This window comes from Garra rufa, chromosome 23 (genome assembly GCF_049309525.1).
Source record: "Garra rufa chromosome 23, GarRuf1.0, whole genome shotgun sequence".
Classification (NCBI taxonomy): Eukaryota; Metazoa; Chordata; class Actinopteri; order Cypriniformes; family Cyprinidae; genus Garra; species Garra rufa.
The window spans coordinates 1,431,593-1,452,358 of record NC_133383.1 but is presented as its reverse complement, the minus strand read 5'-3'; positions in this window follow the sequence as shown (position 1 = coordinate 1,452,358).

The following is a 20,766-nucleotide window of genomic DNA, read 5'->3' as shown; positions in this document are numbered from 1 at the left end:
AAAGTAACAAAAGATTTCTGTTTCAAATAAAAGCTGTTCTTTTGAGCTTTCTATTCATCTGTGAATCCTGAAAAATAAAATGCATGACTGTTTCCACAAAACGATTGGGCAGCACAACTGTTTTTAACATTGATAATAATAAGAAGTTTTTTTTTTTTTTTTTTACATATTATCTGTTTTTCTGTTTTCATGTTAATTGATTTTCAGTCAGGTTTTAATTTTTTTGTGATTTTTTTTTTAGTGTTTTAAATGTCTGTATAGCTTTTATGCATTTTTATTTCAATTTCAATTCAGTATATCAAGTTAAACTAAATAGCAGAAAAGCTTGCAGCTAACTGAAATATTAAAAAAAGCTTTTTATTTTTATATTATGTTTCATTCATTTTTTTGTGATTTTTTTAGTATTGTTTTAAATGTCAATATAGTTTTTATTCATTTTATTTCAATTTAGTACATCAAGTTGAACTAAATAACAGAAATGCTTGCAACTAATTTGTGACCCTGGACCACAAAACCAGTCATAAGGTTAAATTTTACAAAACTGAGATATATACATCATATGAAAGCTCAATAAATAAGCTTTCTATTGATGTATGGTTTGTTAGGATAGGACACTATTTGGCTGAGATACATCTATTTGAAAATCTGGAATCTGAGGGTGCAAAAAAATCAAAATACTGAGAAAATCACCTTTAAAGTTGTCCAAATTAAGTTCTTAACAATGCATATTACTAATCAAAAATTACATTTTGATAGGTTTACAGTAGGAATTTTACAAAAAATCTTAATGTAACATGATCTTTACTTAATTTCCTAATGATTTTTGACATAAAAGAAAAATCAATAATTTTGACCCATACAATGTATTTTTGGCTATTGCTACAAATATACCCCAGCGACTTAAGACTGGTTTTGTGGTCCAGGGTCACATTTAAATATTTAAAAAAGTTTATTTTAGTTTTTATTAGTGGTGGGCATAGATTAATTTTTTTAATCTAGATTAATCTAGATTAAATCTTGGAATTAATCTAGATTAATCTAGATTAAAATGGCTAATTTGAATTCTGCTGAAGGCATTCAGAATATGTGTGCTACCCAAATAATGACTTAAAGTCTTTGAGAATGGATCATAAAGCTCATAAAGCTGTTCTATGATAATTTGTTGATGAAAATAAATTATCTTCAATTAGATGTACTTGTGTTTACTAACTAACTAACACTGAAATTATTTTTTCTCCCTATTAGATTGTGTTTTTTTAACGTCAACACCTACCCAGCCCATTACATGTTACACCGTACTTTTATTTTGACAGGTTGCCGTGAAGTTTCTGTGTCATACAGTATGATATGATGCTAGTTTTCTCAAATGAAACGGTAAAAGTGACACTCACAGCAGTTTGGGAGATTGAGTTTATCTGTTCATGTGAGATGAAAATGCCAAAAATTAGCGGGAGCGTCACGTGTGTTTCAGTATGCGTGTAGTAAAAGCGCGTCTCCACCATTCATACATACAGCTAGGCAAACGGAACATATCGGATTCATATTAAAACGGTCTTTTTGCATTTCAGGTTTCACATACACTAGTCCATATCGCGATTTGAATTAAGTGACTGACCAACATTTGATTTATGAATCCAAAAAACGACGAATTTACGTGGCATTTCGCGCTATAGTAGATTCGGTTTTTATGAATGGAGGACGACGCGATCCCGTCTGTGTTTTGGCGGAGGAGACTTAAACGCGCGACCATATTCTACAGTCTTCGGTATACATTAGCGTTAAACTATCAAGGTGAAAGTCATCATAGCTTACGTAGTTTAGACCCAGCTCCCAATCCAAATTTGAGAATAGATTAACGGCGATATTTTTTTTATCGCGCGATAAGAGTTTCACGTTAACGCAGCACGTTAACGCCGATAACGGCCCACCACTAATAAAAAGTATAAAATTTAAAATAAACAAACAATATAAAACAATTTATAAAATAAAATGAAATATACTATATAATAAAATCTAAAATAAAATATATGATAAAATAATATAAAAAAGTATACAATTAAAAATAAAAAACAATACAAAATGAAATAATTTATAAAATAAAATAAAAAAATATTCAATTAAGTGTAAAATAAAATAAAATACAAAAAATAACAATCCCATAATGTTTGTGCCAAAATGTAACACTTTCTCTAACGTTTACAAAAAAGATAAAAAGTTGTGAATATGCAGAGAACACAATGTTAGCAGAAAGATAAAAAAGAAAGATTCCTTTAATGTTGTCTCTAACGTTCACATTCACAATAACCATTAACCATTAAAATATCCATTTTAAATTTGTGACATCTTGAACAGCGTTCAGAAATAACATTTCCGTAACTTAATGACAACGTTAGCAGGATGTTCTTATTAAAATGTTATTTTGTGTCAGCTGAGGAGTCTCGTCTGACCGTTAATGATCAGATCCTGTGTGAACGTGAACGATTTTACTGTTAAACAGCCGTTCTAATGGCGATCTGTGCCGCGTCTTTATAGTGCCGCTGTAGATAAACTAATGTCACAACAGCTGAAAGTGCAGACCGCTCACAAATGATTTTGCCGGTGGGGTAAAAGCGAAGCGCTCTCCTGAGTGTCTGTGTGAAACGATAACATTGATTAAAGCTGAGAACAGAAGAGCTTGTGCTGAGACGTCAGATGACTTCCTCTTCTGCTTTTCTCTGAGATCTGCTGTAATGAGCGTAACTCACATCTGTGCGGCGACCTTCGCTGTCAGCAGCGAGTAGTTAGTCTGATGGAGGTGTTGGTTAGCGGCTCTCCTCTGGGACACCAGGCTTAATTACCGTAATCTTGCGTTGGAGAGGAACACTGCTCTCCTCTTCTTCATCTGTGCCGTAATGATCTGCTTTTGAAGTCGTGATTACAGGATCCCATGCGCTCATAATCAAAGTTTAATTCCATTATGAAATAATACAAATCGTGAACCCATTACGCATAATAATTCCAGAAATGTGTGCTTGTTCATGGTGGGTTTCGTGTTGGTAAAAATACTCTAAATAAATTATTTTAATTGTTATTAAAATAATAAAATTAATAAAATAAATGTAAGAATAAAATTATTTAATTATTGTTTACAAATTAAAAATATATGTAATTTTATTTTACACTATAACTGATATTGCTGTCCTAATTTCTTCATTTCCAAAAATGTTAAATCACTGTTCACAGTATTTTTTAACAACAACAATAATAATAATAATAATAATAATAAAGTTGTATAATTGGTACTAAAAATATATGCATTTTTATTACATTAAATATTATACTTTTTATAAATATTAATTCATTATGTTTTTAACATTTATTAATAATATTTTTGTATGTTTTTATATATATGTATATACAGTACATATAAAATATGTATATATAAAGCTGTTCATTGTTGCAAGCATTAATATAAATGAGCTTTGAGTCAATTTGATTGCATTATTAGTCAAATTTTATTTTGCAAAAATATATATATATATATATATTTTTTATAATAAGCATAATATTTCCAGAAATGTGTGCTTATTCATGGTGGGTTTCGTGTTGGTGAAAATACTCTAAATAAATTATTTTAATTGTTATTAAAATAATAAAATTAATAAAATAAATGTAAGAATAAAATTATTTAATTATTGTTTACAAGTTAAAAATATATATAATTTTATTTTACACTATAACTGATATTGCTGTCCTAATTTCTTCATTTTCAAAAATGTTAAATCACTGTTCACAGTATTTTTTAACAACAATAATAATAATAATAATAATAATAATGTTGTATAATTGGTACTAAAAATATATGCATTTTTATTACATTATTTATTATACTTTTTATAAATATTAATTCATTATGTTTTTAACATTTATTAATAATATTTTTGTATGTTTTTATATATATGTATATACAGTACATATAAAATATGTATATATAAAGCTGTTCATTGTTGCAAGCATTAATATAAATTAGCTTTGAGTCAATTTGATTGCATTATTAGTCAAATTTTATTTTACAAATATATATATATATATATATATATATATATATATATATATATATATATATTTTATAATAAGCATAATAATTCCAGAAATGTGTGCTTCATGGTGGGTTTCGTGTTGGTGAAAATACTCTAAATAAATTATTTTAATTGTCATTAAAATAATAAAATTAATAAAATAAATGTAAGAATAAAATTATTTAATTATTGTTTACAAATTAAAAATATATATAATTTTATTTTACACTATAACTGATATTGCTGTCCTAATTTCTTCATTTTCAAAAATGTTAAATCACTGTTCACAGTATTTTTTAACAATAATAATAATAATAATAATAATAATAATAATAATGTTGTATAATTGGTACTAAAAATATATGCATTTTTATTACATTAAATATTATACTTTTTATAAATATTAATTCATTATGTTTTTAACATTTATTAATAATATTTTTGTATGTTTTTATATATGTATATACAGTACATATAAAATATGTATATATAAAGCTGTTCATTGTTGCAAGCATTAATATAAATGAGCTTTGAGTCAATTTGATTGCATTATTAGTCAAATTTTATTTTGCAAATATATATATATATATATATATATATATATATATATATATATATATATATTTTATAATAAGCATAATAATTCCAGAAATGTGTGCTTGTTCATGGTGGGTTTCGTGTTGGTGAAAATACTCTAAATAAATTATTTTAATTGTTATTAAAATAATAAAATTAATCAGATAAATGTAAGAATAAAATTATTTAATTATTGTTTACAAATTAAAAATATATATAATTTTATTTTACACTATAACTGATATTGCTGTCCTAATTTATTCATTTTAAAATGTTAAATCATTATTAATACAGTATTTTTTAACAATATTTATAATAATAAAGTTGTATAATTGGTACTAAAAATATATGCATTTTTATTACATTAAATATTATACTTTTTATAAATATTAATTCATTATGTTTTTAACATTTATTAATAATAATACTAATAATAATATTTTTGTATGTTTTTATATATATGTATATACAGTACATATGTAAATATAAAGCTGTTCATTGTTGCAAGCATTAATATAAATGAGCTTTGAGTCAATTTGATTGCATTATTAGTCAAATTTTATTTTGCAAATATATATATATATATTTTTTATAATAAGCATAATAATTCCAGAAATGTGTGCTTCATGGTGGGTTTCGTGTTGGTGAAAATACTCTAAATGAATTATTTTAATTGATATCAAAATAATAAAATTAATAAAATAAATGTAAGAATAAAATTATTTAATTATTGTTTACAAATTAAAAATATATATAATTTTATTTTACACTATAACTGATATTGCTGTCCTAATTTCTTCATTTTCAAAAATGTTAAATCACTGTTCACAGTATTTTTTAACAACAATAATAATAATAATAATAATAATAATGTTGTATAATTGGTACTAAAAATATATGCATTTTTATTACATTAAATATTATACTTTTTATAAATATTAATTCATTATGTTTTTAACATTTATTAATAATATTTTTGTATGTTTTTATATATATGTATATACAGTACATATGAAATATGTATATATAAAGCTGTTCATTGTTGCAAGCATTAATATAAATTAGCTTTGATTCAATTTGATTGCATTATTAGTCAAATTTTATTTTGCAAATATATATATATATATTTTATAATAAGCATAATAATTCCAGAAATGTGTGCTTATTCATGGTGGGTTTCGTGTTGGTGAAAATACTCTAAATAAATTATTTTAATTGATATCAAAATAATAAAATTAATAAAATAAATGTAAGAATAAAATTATTAATTATTGTTTACAAATTAAAAATATATGTAATTTTATTTTACACTATAACTAATATTGCTGTCCTAATTTCTTCATTTTCAAAAATGTTAAATCACTGTTCACAGTATTTTTTAACAATAATAATAATAACAATAATAATAATAATAATAATAATAAAGTTGTATAATTGGTACTAAAAATATATGCATTTTTATTACATTAAATATTATACTTTTTATAAATATTAATTCATTATGTTTTTAACATTTATTAATAATACTACTACTAATGATATTTTTTGTATGTTTTTATATATATGTATATACAGTACATATAAAATATGTATATATAAAGCTGTTCATTGTTGCAAGCGTTAATATAAATGAGCTTTGAGTCAATTTGATTGCATTATTAGTCAAATTTTATTTTGCAAATATATATATATATATATTTTATAATAAGCATAATAATTCCAGAAATGTGTGCTTATTCATGGTGGGTTTTGTGTTGGTGAAAATACTCTAAATAAATTATTTTAATTGTTATTAAAATAATAAAATTAATCAAATAAATGTAAGAATAAAATTATTTAATTATTGTTTACAAATTAAAAATATATATAATTTTATTTTACACTATAACTGATATTGCTGTCCTAATTTATTCATTTTAAAATGTTAAATCATACTACTATTACTGTTCACAGTATTTTTAAACAATAATAATAATAATAATAATAATAATAATAAAGTTGTATAATTGGTACTAAAAATATATGCATTTTTATTACATTAAATATTATACTTTTTATAATTATTAATTCATTATGTTTTTAACATTTATTAATAATAATACTACTAATGATATTTTTTGTATGTTTTTATATATATGTATGTACAGTACATATAAAATATGTATATATAAAGCTGTTCATTGTTGCAAGCATTAATATAAATGAGCTTTGATTCAATTTGATTGCATTATTAGTCAAATTTTATTTTACAAATATATATTTTTTTAATAATAAGCATTATAATTCCAGAAATGTGTGCTTCATGGTGGGTTTTGTGTTGGTGAAAATACTCTAAATAAATTATTTTAATTGTCATTAAAATAATAAAATTAATAAAATAAATGTAAGAATAAAATTATTTAATTATTGTTTACAAATTAAAAATATATATAATTTTATTTTACACTATAACTGATATTGCTGTCCTAATTTCTTCATTTTCAAAAATGTTAAATCACTGTTCACAGTATTTTTTAACAACAACAATAATAATAATAATAATAATAATAATAATAATGTTGTATAATTGGTACTAAAAATATATGCATTTTTATTACATTAAATATTATACTTTTTATAAATATTAATTCATTATGTTTTTAACATTTATTAATAATAATACTACTAATAATATTTTTGTATGTTTTTATATATATGTATATACAGTACATATGTAAATATAAAGCTGTTCATTGTTGCAAGCATCAATATAAATGAGCTTTGATTCAATTTGATTGCATTATTAGTCAAATTTTATTTTGCAAATATATATATATATATATTTTTTATAATAAGCATAATAATTCCAGAAATGTGTGCTTGTTCATGGTGGGTTTCGTGTTGGTGAAAATACTCTAAATAAATTATTTTAATTGTTATTAAAATAATAAAATTAATCAAATAAATGTAAGAATAAAATTATTTAATTATTGTTTACAAATTAAAAATATATATAATTTTATTTTACACTATAACTGATATTGCTGTCCTAATTTCTTCATTTTCAAAAATGTTAAATCACTGTTCACAGTATTTTTTAACAATAATAATAATAATAATAATAATAAAGTTGTATAATTGGTACTAAAAATATATGCATTTTTATTACATTAAATATTATACTTTTTGTAAATATTAATTCATTATGTTTTTAACATTTATTAATAATATTTTTGTATGTTTTTATATATATGTATATACAGTACATATAAAATATGTATATATAAAGCTGTTCATTGTTGCAAGCATTAATATAAATGAGCTTTGAGTCAATTTGATTGCATTATTAGTCAAATTTTATTTTGCAAAAATATATATATATATATATATATTTTTTATAATAAGCATAATATTTCCAGAAATGTGTGCTTATTCATGGTGGGTTTCGTGTTGGTGAAAATACTCTAAATAAATTATTTTAATTGTCATTAAAATAATAAAATTAATAAAATAAATGTAAGAATAAAATTATTTAATTATTGTTTATAAATTAAAAATATATATAATTTTATTTTACACTATAACTGATATTGCTGTCCTAATTTCTTCATTTTCAAAAATGTTAAATCACTGTTCACAGTATTTTTTAACAATAATAATAATAATAATAATAATAATAATAATAATAATAATAATAATAATAATAATAAAGTTGTATAATTGGTACTAAAAATATATGCATTTTTATTACATTAAATATTATACTTTTTATAAATATTAATTCATTATGTTTTTAACATTTATTAATAATACTACTAATAATATTTTTGTATGTTTTTATATGTATATACAGTACATATAAAATATGTATATATAAAGGTGTTCATTGTTGCAAGCATTAATATAAATGAGCTTTGATTCAATTTGATTGCATTATTAGTCAAATAATTAAAAATAATTAAATAATAATTTATTTTATTATATATATTTTTTTTAATAATAAGCATAATAATTCCAGAAATGTGTGCTTCATTACGGAAGTCCTAAGAGGCCATGCATTGTTATTTTTTTCTTCTGGTTTTGTCGTGATCACGACATATTTTTCTCGTGATCTCGACATAACAAAAGTTGTTTTCTCGTGATCACAACTTCATTTTCTCGTGATCTCGAGAAAGCAAAAGTTGTTTTGTCATTATCATGACTTATTTTTCTCGTTATCACGACATAACAACGTTGTTTTCTCGTTATCATGAGTTATTTTTCTCGTTATAACGACATAACAAAAGTTGTTTTCTCGTTATCACGACATAACAAAAGTTGTTTTGTCATTATCATGAGTTATTTTTCTCGTTATCACAACATAACAAAAGTTGTTTTCTCGTTATCATGAGTTATTTTTCTCGTTATCACGACATAACAGAGGTTCTCGAAGTTACACAAATGCACCAACAGGTGGCAGTATTGTATTACAAATGACTGATTTACGGAAGTCCTAAGAGGCCATGCAGTGTTATTTTTTTCTTCTGGTTTTGTCGTGATCACGACATAACAGAACTTGTTTTGTCGTGATCACGAGAAAAATAAGTCATGATAATGACAAAACAACTTTTGTTTTCTCGAGATCACGAGAAAATGAAGTCGTGATCACGAGAAAACAACTTTTGTTATGTCGAGATCACGAGAAAAATATGTCGTTATCACGACAAAACCAGAAGAAAAAAATAACACTGCATGGCCTCTTAGGACTTCCGTAGCTTTTTGCTGTATGATATATATATATATATTGTCACAAGGAGGGTCAGAGACGTTCGGATCCATTTGCAGCATTTATTCAACAAAACAAACACAAAGGGGCAGGCAGAAATCGTCGTCAAAAAACAGGCAGAAAGGTCGGGGCTGGCAGCGAGAATCAAACACGGGGAGGAGTCCAGGAATCAAAACACAGGGAAAACAAACTCGGGAAGAAACGCTCGGAAATAAAGACCATACGGAACAATAAGACTTCGCCCGGAAGTGTGTGTGTCTGTGGCTTAAATACATGTGGGTAAATGTGAAACAGGTGTGTGTAGCAATCAGTGCAGTGGAAAACGAGGAGCAGGTGTGTGCAGTGATTGGTGCAGTGGCTTGTGGGGAATGAAGTCCAGAATGTGTTGTGCAAGAGTTCATGATGACAGGATAGACCACATACGTGACATATATAATATACATGTTGAGTTTTATTATATACTAACTATTTACCCCAGAAAAAGTCAAGATATATTTACTTGAGAAGCAAAATTACTGAAGATACTATTGTTTTTATGAGAAATTTATCTACGTTTATGCTTAAAACATGAAAAACATCTGCCAATGTGTAAAGAAAAATCTATTTTTCTGACCTCTATTTTCGAAAATATGCAACATATAATTAGCATATAAAATGTGTTTTGTTTATTTAACATATATTATATTTAAGTTCTTAAGTCACATTTATTTGGTGCTTTATGCAATACAGTTTATTTCTAATAAACAGTAATAAACTGTTAATGTTGCAAATTAAAGCAGCTCTATAGAAGACAGAGTTATTATTCAGATCAATTCTGTTCAAGTTTAGTTCTCATCTGATGGTGTCAGTGCAGTCAAATCGATGATATTACTAAATATTAATTGTGTTTTAAACCCCAGCTGGACACCCCAAGCCAGCAACAACCTTGTTTTATAATACAACTGAAACACTTTGTATGGAGCGTTAGGATTTTGATGGTCTGGAAAGAGCTGCTTTCAGTGTGTCCTTTCTCCTGAAGATTGTCTGAGCTCGAGGTTGATCTGTGTTTCTCTGAAATAAGGCTGATGCTCTCTGTTGATTCGCACCCTCAGGATGGACCCAGACGCTGTGTGTGTTTCTGATTTGGGGCACGTTCTTCTGTCCTTGGCTGAAGTTCTGGACGCCTCTGTGGAGAGTCTCAGACTCAGACTGAAGCGTGTGATTGGCCGGTTGTGGGTGATGGGAGGAGCCATCAACTTGATCTCTGTTGCTTGGTTTTTGGCATATATTTTGGCTGCAGGTTAATTAGATGTTGTGGAAGTCTGTCGTAGGGTGCCGCAGTATTATCAGACGAGAACATGAACGGATGTCGGCAGCACATTAAACTGAGTCTTGGTTTTTAGGGTCGTGACCACCATAGACATTGAGGGGGACGAATCATCCGTTAATTAAAAATGGCCAAACATTTTCTTGATGTCGCTCTGCTACACTTCATCACACACTACTCGGTTTGATAAGATGAGAAGAAGTTTTAAAAGTTATGTTTTTGAGCTGGTTTGAAAGCACTCAATGGCAAAATGTTTGAGAGGAGAAGGCGACGAAAAATATCACCATAGATAGATATAACCACAGAAAAGATAGAGGGACAAAACCGTAGATAAAGCGGTGAACCAGTAGATTGACAGCAATAAAAGAGTGTCAGGAAGATAGATTGATAATATGTGGGATAGAGTAAAAGAATGATAGATAAAGTTCTGGAACGTAGAGAAACAGAACATTAGAGCAACAGATAGACACCAATAGATAGAATGACAAAATGATAAAGTGATGAAATGGTGATAGAGCAACAGAACAATGGATAGAGTGACAGAATAATAGATAAAGCAATGGAACAAAGGAATGACAAATAGACAGAGCAACCGAATGCTATAGATAAAGCGATAGGTAGAGCAACATGTAGATAGAGTGATAGGGAGAGCAATAGAACAATGAATAAAGAGACAGATATAGAAAAAGAATGCTAGATAAAGCAATCAAGTGACAGAATGATAGATAAAGCAATGGAACAATAGAATGACAGATAGACAGAGCTATAGATAGAGCAACCGAATGCTAGATAAAGTATTAAATAGAGTGACAGACAGAAAGAGCCCCAGAACAACAGAAACATAACATTTTATTGGTATTTTTGATTGAATATTAAATCTTTTTTGCAAATTAGCAGAAATTATTTTTAAAGATGCAGGGCAGTGTTATTTAGGAAATGAGTGATACAGTGTAACATTGTAGAATCCATCATCTAGCAAGCAGTACCATAGAAGATCCATTTTGGGTTGGTTTCAGTAGAACCATTTTTTTAATAATCTAGAGAACTTTTGAAAACACAACATTTTCTCTACACTCTTAAAAATAAATATTATATATGGCAACTGATGGTTCTATGAAGAACATTCATCTAATTTTCCATTGTACAAAAGGTTCTTTATAGTGGAAAGGGATTTTTTAAAATGTTCTTCACACTAAGAAAAAAATGGTTCTTTTAGGAACTGTTAACTGAAGGGTTCTTGTAGAACCCAAAAACGGTTCTTCTTTCTGTGAAAACCACCTTTTGGAACTTTTATTTTGTTATTTTTTTTCATTTTCACAAGGCAAAGTTATGGGAATGACGGCCACATTTTCCAGAAATGCATTAGAAGTGTGCTGCATGCATGTAAATGCATGCAAAACTTTATGGACTCCTTGGACATGCTTTTTCTCAAAGCGTTCAGAGCTCCAAATCAATCACGGCGGACGAGTTCAAGACGGTCAGAGCTGTTGATAAGTCTGAGCTGTTGTTTTGATGGAGCTAATGAATCTGTTTCCTTTCCATCAACGTCTCTTAAGGCGTCCGTCTACAATGCGCCATTGTTTCTCAGACCCTTTTAATCTAATTGGACATTAAACTGCTGTCGTTATGCGGGTTATTTATGGCGCGCGTGAGCTTGCCTTTACCTTTTCATCACAGCAAACATTTCTACATCAGCAACCTAATTAAATAGAATGTATCAAACGAGAGGGCTGATGCACGGCCAAACGTGTCATTCGATAAATCTCCCTTATGATGCTTCCACACGACGCATCATTTATGTTGTTTATAGGCCTCGGGAAAAGGTGGCAGAGGACGCGGCCGTGATGGATGCCGGAGGAGGTGCGTCGCATTCGTTGGCACAGGTTGGCGTGGTTCGCTCGAGTTTTATTCAAGCGTGTCATTTTACATTTCTAATGACTCAAAATGAAATGTGGCGAGTGTGTCGTTGGTCTTGTCTGATCTCGGTATAATCCTTCATGCTGCTTGCTAATGCAATTATGCTTTTCATTATTTATTTATTTTGTGGTGTTCAGGGTAGATGCCATGTTAAATGTGATGCAAATAAAAATGAGGCTGTGCAACACTTAAAATTTCATACTGATTTAACCCCGTAAAGCCTGACATATATGGAAAATTCAGTGCTTTTGTTTATTTTGTACTGAACATTTAAGTCTAGAAAGTAAAAAAAAAAATCTTTTTTTTAATCAATATATTTATTATTTTCGCATCAACAATTTACAGAATCAGTTCAATATATATGTAAACATTCTTTTCTAACCACCCTTCACCCCAGTCTCACCCTTACTAGACAGAACACTTAAATGGACATTATTGTGAGGCTTGAGCTGATGTGTAAAATAAGAGGAAATAAATAAATAAATAAATAGGCAATGATAGCAAATAAAAGATTAAAGTAAAGAAGAGTCACCTTATCCCATCAGCATTTTCAGTCAATGTAACATCCAAATTATTCATGCATTCAATAAATTTGCCCCAAATCTTTTCAAACATACAGTAAGACAAAAGTTCTGTAAGCCATACTGATGCATCAAACTTTTAGGCCCATATAGAGACTCAAACTAAGCAAAAATATGCAATTTGCTGCATATGCTGATTTTTATATGAAAAAAATTCTGATAAGATAACAGTAGAGCAGATACTGGCATAAAATGATGTAAGTATCAGTGGTCACTTTATATCTCCAATAATATGTCTTAGTAAGATGAGATAAAAATGATCCAAACATAAAATGCAATGCAATCCAATGATGATTGCGAGATGAACCAATAAATGTTCCTTAAAAAGATGTGAGATGTTTGAAGGCTTGAAAAGTTCGTCCCTCCACTGAGAAACAATAAAAGTAAAGCTTCCGTTCCTCAAAAAATACTGACGATCAGATTTGATATATTAATATAAATATCAGTCGTCACTTTGTATTTCGCTCAGTTTGATCATGTTTAAAACCTTAGAGAAGATAGAGAAAGCTAGTGTTTTTGAATGCAATTTAGCCTTTTTAGTAGGCCCAGAAAGTTTGCTAGTCATTTACTTTGAGTAAGGTCTGTTAAAGTTTAATTCTGAGAATTTTACTTTGGGAAAAAATGCAATTTTAGCATTGCAATATTCAATAACCAGTCCTCAAAACTGAACTTAGCAGGTGGGAATTTAATTATGTATGTTCAAATTGGAATTTCTGACACTATAAATGGTGCAATATGGACTGAAGCGATGACTCACCTTAGTTCAACGCTGCAGGGAGATAATATATGTAATATACGGCTCCTGTCTTGAGGTTAACAAATTATATATACGCGTGCATGTGTGTGGGATGGTGTCTGTGCTCCAGAGAGTCTGCGACCGACTTCTATCTTTAGGGAGAGACGCAGCATTAGCAGGCATTGTTTAAAGGTGCTGCGGGAAAAAAGGGGAAGGAGGTGATTTTCTTCTGGCCGGCGGCTCTTGAGAGACTCCCTCTTCATGCCTTTATGCACGGAGCGCCCGTGTGTCCCCTCTTCATGGGTGTTTAAGCAAGCACTTTAAATGGAAATGCACTTGACATTTTAGGAGGAGATGCAATCATCAGACATTAGAATGCAGCTGACATCACTCGGAATGAGTCGAATTCTTCCTCCCGCGCTCTCGTCTGCTCTTCCAGCTCATTGGGAAGCCGACTGAAGATAACACTCGCAAATTTATAGAACACAGATGCTGCGTTTTCTCAAAATAGGGCATATTGTACTCAGTGTGTGTGTGTGTGTGTGTGAGTGTGTCAGTGAGAGACTGAGAGAACGAGGATTCTGTGTTCCAAATCAAATCTGTGCTTATTGCTTCTGCAGAAAAACTTTTATTTCTCTTTATTTAAGAGCCAAACAGACTGTGATGATGCAAAGCTGCTTCATCATGAGACAAAGTCAAAACACATGAAACCTGCAGGTAATACAGACACTAAATAATGAAACATGAACATTTCCACTGCATCATGATAATGATATGGCATTTACAGTAGATTTTGATTATTTTTCTGGTGACTCAAATGTTGCATTTAGATTCATTTACTTATAATTCTGTAGGTTTCATCATTACAGCAGCAGGTGGCGACCAGTGAGTGTCTTATGGGTTATTCAGAATGACACATTTAAAAGGAATGAATCCACAGTTTTTGACTGACAATAACCACGATGTTATTTATACTATTATTCATTTTCTAAAAAAACACAGCCCTGCATCTTTAAAAATAATTTCTGCTGATTAGCAAAAATATTCAATAAAAAATACCAATACAATTGTTATATTTTCTATTTGTTGTTCTAATGCTTTTTTTGTCACTCTATCGCTGTCACTCTACCATTCCATCACTTTATCTATCGTTCTTTAGTGCTATCTATTTTTCTTTCTGATGCTCTATCATTCTGTAGCTCTATCGTTCCATCACTTTATCTGTTGTTTTATCATTTTGTCACTCTATTGACTGTCGCTCTACTGTTCCATCATTCTGTCATTGTTCCATTGCTTTATCTATCGTTCTGTAGTGCTATCTATTGCTCTATTATTCTGTAGCTCTATCAATCCATCTCTTTATCTGTTGTTTTATAATTTTGTCACTCTATTGACTTCGCTCTTTTATTGTCGCTCTACTGTTCCATCATTTCATCTGTCATTCTATAGTGCTATCTATTGCTCTATCATTCTGTAGCTCTATCAATCCATCACTTTATTTGTTGTGTTGTCATTTTGTCTACTCTGTTGACTGTCATTCTACCATTCTGTCACTCTACTGTTCCATCATTATATCATTCTGTCATTGTTCCATCACTTTATCTGTTGTTTTATCACTTTGTCAACTCTCTACTCAACTTGACTGTTGCTCTACTGTTCCATCATTTCATCTATTTTTCTGTAGTTTTATCTTTTGCTCTAATTCTCTACCATTCTGTCGCTTTTTCTGTCGTTCTGTAGTGCTATCTATTGCTCTATATCTAATGCTCTATCATTCTGTAGCTCTATTGTTCCATCGCTTTATCTGTTGCTTTATCGTTCTGTCACTCTATCTATTTCTCTATCTGTCACTCTTCTGACTTTCGCTCTACCGTTCCATTGCTTTATTTATCATTCTGATGCTCTATCCATCATACTGTTACTCTTTTGTTCTGTCACTCCACAGTTTTATCACTTTTTTTCCATCGTTCTGTTGCTTTAACCATCGTCCTGTCACTCTATCATTCTGTCTCTATCACTTTCACTCTACTCTTATATTGCTTTATCAATAGTTTTGTCACTCTCTCTGTTCTGCTGCTATGTAGCTATATCTCTTCTAACATTGTGTTGCTATATCTTTCACTCTGTTGCTCTACCATTTCATTACTTTATATATTGTTCTGTCACTCTGTCTATTGCTCTGTCATGGTATTGTTCTGTCCCATCACTTTTTATTTATCCTTATTGCACTATCCATCATTCTATCACTCTATCGTTTTGTCGCTCTATTGTTGTCACTCCACCGTTTCATCAATTGAACTGGTAACACTTTACAATAAGGTTCTTTAGTTAACATTAGTTAACCACATTAGTTAACATGAACTAATAGTGAACTGCACTTATTTATACTTATTTATTTATTTATACAGCATTTATTAATCTTTGTTAATGTTTATTTCAACATTTACTAATGCATTATTAAAGTCTTGTTAACATTAGTTAATGCAGTGTGAACTAACATGAACAAACAATGAACAACTGTATTTCCGTTAACTAACGTTAATAAAGATTAGTAAATACAGTAACGAATGTATTGCTCATGGTTAGTTCATGTTAGTTAATACATTAACTAATGTTTAACTAATGAACCTTATTGTAAAGTGTTACCATTGAACTATTGCTTTATCTGTTCTTTTCTCGCTCTGTCATTAGGCGCATTTCCATTACACCTTAAATTGCGCAAAATGAAGTTGCAAATTGAAAATACGCCTAATGGAAACCCGTCAATTGCGCAAAAACTGCCATATATCGCAAAAAAAAAAATATAAAAATGCTCAGGCAATTCGAAAAAAAAAGGAATATTTCACAAAACAGCAATGGAATTTTTTTTTTTTCGCATTTACAGATCACATTCGATTAAACATAGCCAAAATCGCACAAAAATCCATTGCCATGACTTATCGTGAGAGGATAAGTCGCATAACATCGGTTAATGGAAACGGCATCATTTTTGCAATACTTTTTATTCGACATTTCTACAATAGCGCCTATTGTGTCACTATATCACTCTGTCGCTCTACCATTCCATTGCTTTATCTATTGTTCTACCACTCTATTCTGTTGCTCTAACTGTCACTCTATCCTTCTGTGAATCTACAATTCCAATGCTTTATCCATTGTTCTGTCACTCTATCTGTTGCTCTGTCATTCTTATGCTCTATCACTCTATCAGTCTACCGTTTCAGTTCTGATCTGTAGTTCTGCAGATCTGTATATCACTCTATCTGTCACTCTGTCCATGTTGGCATCTAATTTGTAGAGCATCTACTATGTCGCAAATGACTTCAGATCAAAATACTGTGGAGGATATGTGACTTTTGACTTTAAAAACAAAGGATTTTTGTTGCACTCTTTTTTTTCTGAAAAGTTATGTATCCTCCACAGTATTCTAGGTGTGACTCTGAGAGCAGGAATCATGTTTTTGTGGCAGTTTTTCTGCTGATTATGGTGTAATAAATGACTTCTGCACCTTTTTCCACTATAAAGAACCTTCTGTGCAATGGAAGTGTTAAAGGTTCTTCACAGAGCTATAGATGCCATTAAAGAAACTTTATTTGTATTTTAAGTTTGTATGACAAAATCAATATAAAGAATGCACAATATGTCAGATGCATATAGTTTGTGATCTTAAAAACCGTCCCGGGCCCCTGAAAGCAGATGCACAGAACGAGCTGAGTGTCTGTCTTTCTCTGGCTGTTTTTCTGCCTGGTTGCATGTGACTTGTTTTTGCAGGCCTCCTCGAGGGAAGCAGCCCCTTATTACTGCAATTACAATCTGTACACATTTCATTAAACTAATATGTGTGTCTGTGTCTGGGCCGCTGAGCATGTGTGAACACATCTCCCAGCTGGAACCCATCCTCTGCCCACAGCTTAACCGCGTCGACGCGTTAGACGAGCCATCAGCGCTAAATAACAGGTGGCGAGAGTGAGGCTTCACCCTCTCGTCACAATGAGAATCGCCCGATGCGATCACATACAGACAGATTCCCTCCTCCGTTCCTTCATTTTCGACTCGTGAATCCTCTCTGAGGTCAAGAGCTCTAGGTTATTAGCTGTGCTCGATGGCTGCTTTGGCTTTATTTATGCCACTTCTTTTATTTGGGGTTTGCAGCCTGCTGTGTGTTTAATGAAATGCGTCCCAAATATCCCAGGAAAAGGATCGTAAATGATCAAAGTGAACATTACTGCAATAAAATATAATCACCTATGAGATTAAACAATGAAAATGTCAAGTCTGAGAAATGAACGGGCCTCAAAACCCACAGGAAAGAAAAATCGACTTCAGAAAATCACTTGTTTCTGCCAGACGGATGAAATGGAGAGGAAATGGAGCCGTTTGCGAAAACTTCTCAGATCTTTCTCCTGGGAAAAAGACTTCAGTAATCTCACATGTGTCTCCTCTGGAGTTTCAGTCTCAGATTTGCCAGAATACCAAAGGTTTGCAATGTAAACTTATTTCTTATTAAATGATGACTCGGAGATGGACACTTCTTGACTGGCAAGACGGCCGTGAGCGGAAACTCAAACAGTGAAAGTGAGTTGTTCAAAACCTTTCTTTTTAGTAAACTCTGTGAACACAAACAATGTTCTCAATGCTGGAGTTCATGTGTAGAGACCCAGGCGATACTTCCAGCAAAGTGTCATGGTGTGTCGAGCCTTCTTAGTGTTGTAAAAATATCGATTTTGATGAGCTCAAATGTATGCCCCTAGTACTCCCATTCACCGGCCATTGACCACAAAACTAAATCACGGTCAATCTCAGAAACGGCTCGTTTGTCGTAATTATGCTTTTAGATATAAGTTTGTCTCGTTTACAGTAAAAAAAAAAAAAAAAACAGCCCAGGTTGCATTTTGGCAATAGTTATCCTTTAAGTTTGAGGGTTTTCAGTCTGAAATAGTTTTAAGTTAAAGTAGTTTTAAAAGCTTAATTTTTCATAGATAGCTAGATGGATATAGCTGGATGGCATGTTTCTAGCATGACTAGCATTTTGCAAGCATGTTTCCAGCATGATTAACATGTTATTAGCATGAGTCTAGCATGATTAGTAAGTTGCTATCATGATTCTAACATGATTATCAAGTTGCTAGCGTGTTTCTAACATTATTAACACATTTCTAGCATGATTAGCATGTTGCTAACATGTTTCTAACATTATTAACACGTTTCTAGCATGATTAGCAAGTTGCTAGCATGTGTCTAGCATTTTGCTGAAATGATTAACAAGTTGTTAACATTTTTCTAGCATGATTAGCAAGTTGCTAGCATGATTAGCAAGTTGTTAGCAAGTTTCTAACATGAATAGCAAGTTGCTAGTATGTTTTAGCATGCTTAGCAAGTTGCTAACATGTTTCTAGATTGATTAACAAGTTGTTAGCATGATTCTAGCATGGTTTGCAAGTGGCTAGCACATTTTTAACATGATTAGCAAGTTGTTAGCAAGTTGTTAGCATGTTTTCAGCATGAATAGCGAGTCGCTAGCATGATTAGCATATTGCTGGCATGTTGTTAATGTGTTTCTAGCATGTTTCTACGTGAGTTGCTACATGATTCTAACAAGATTACCAAGTTGCTAGCCCATTTTTAACATGATTAGCAAGTTACTATCATGTTGCTAGCTTGATTAGCAAGTTGTTAACATGTTTCTAGTATGTTTCTAGCATGATTACCAAGTTTATAACATGTTTCTAACATGATTAACAAGTTGTTAGCATGATTCTAGCATGATTAGCAAGTTGCTAACATGATTCTAGCAGGATTAGCAAGTTGCTAGCATGATTCAACCATGATTACCAAGTTTGTAACATGTTTTTAGCATGATTAACCAGTTGGTAGCATGTTATTAGCATGTTTTTAACATGATTAGCAAGATGTTAACATGATTAGTTATTAGCATGCTTCTAGAATTTTTTAGTATGATTAGCAAGTTGCTAGCATGATTAGCAAGTTGCTATCATGTTTTTAGTATGGTTAGCAAAGTTGTTAGCATGATCAGCAAGTTATAAGCATGTTTCTGGCATGTTTTAGCATGATTAGCAAGTTACTAGAATGATTAGCAAGTTATTAACATGTTTCTAGCATGTTTTAGTATGATTAGCAAGTTGTTAGCATGATTAGCAAGTTGCTACCATGTTTTTAGTATGGTTAGCAAGTTGTTAGCATGATCAGCAAGTTATTAGCATGTTTCTAGCATGTTTTTAGTATGATTAGCAAGTTATTAGCATGTTTCTTACATGTTTTTAGCATGATTAGCAAGTTGCTACCATGTTTTTAGTATGATTAGCAAGTTGCTAGCATGATTAGCAAGTTATTAACATGTTTCTAACATGTTTTGGTTTGATTAGCTAGTTGCTAGCATGATTAACAAGTTATTAGCATGTTTCTAGCATGTTTTTAGCATGATTAGCAAGTTGCTACCATGTTTTTAGTATGATTAGCAAGTTTCTACCATGTTTTTAGTATGGCTAGCAAGTTGCTAGCATGATTAGCAAGTTATTAGCATGTTTTTAGCATGTTTTAGCATGATTAGCAAGTTGCTACCATGTTTTAGTATGGTTAGCAAGTTGCTAGCATGATTAGCAAGTTATTAGCATGTTTCTATCATGTTTTTAGTACGATTAGCAAGTTATTAGCATGTTTCTAACATGTTTTAGCATGATTAGCAAGTTGCTACCATGTTTTTAGTATGGCTAGCAAGTTGCTAGCATGATTAGCAAGTTATTAGCATGTTCCTAGCATGTTTTTAGTATGATTAGCAAGTTGCTACCATGTTTTTAGTATGGTTAGCAAGTTATTAGTATGTTTCTAGC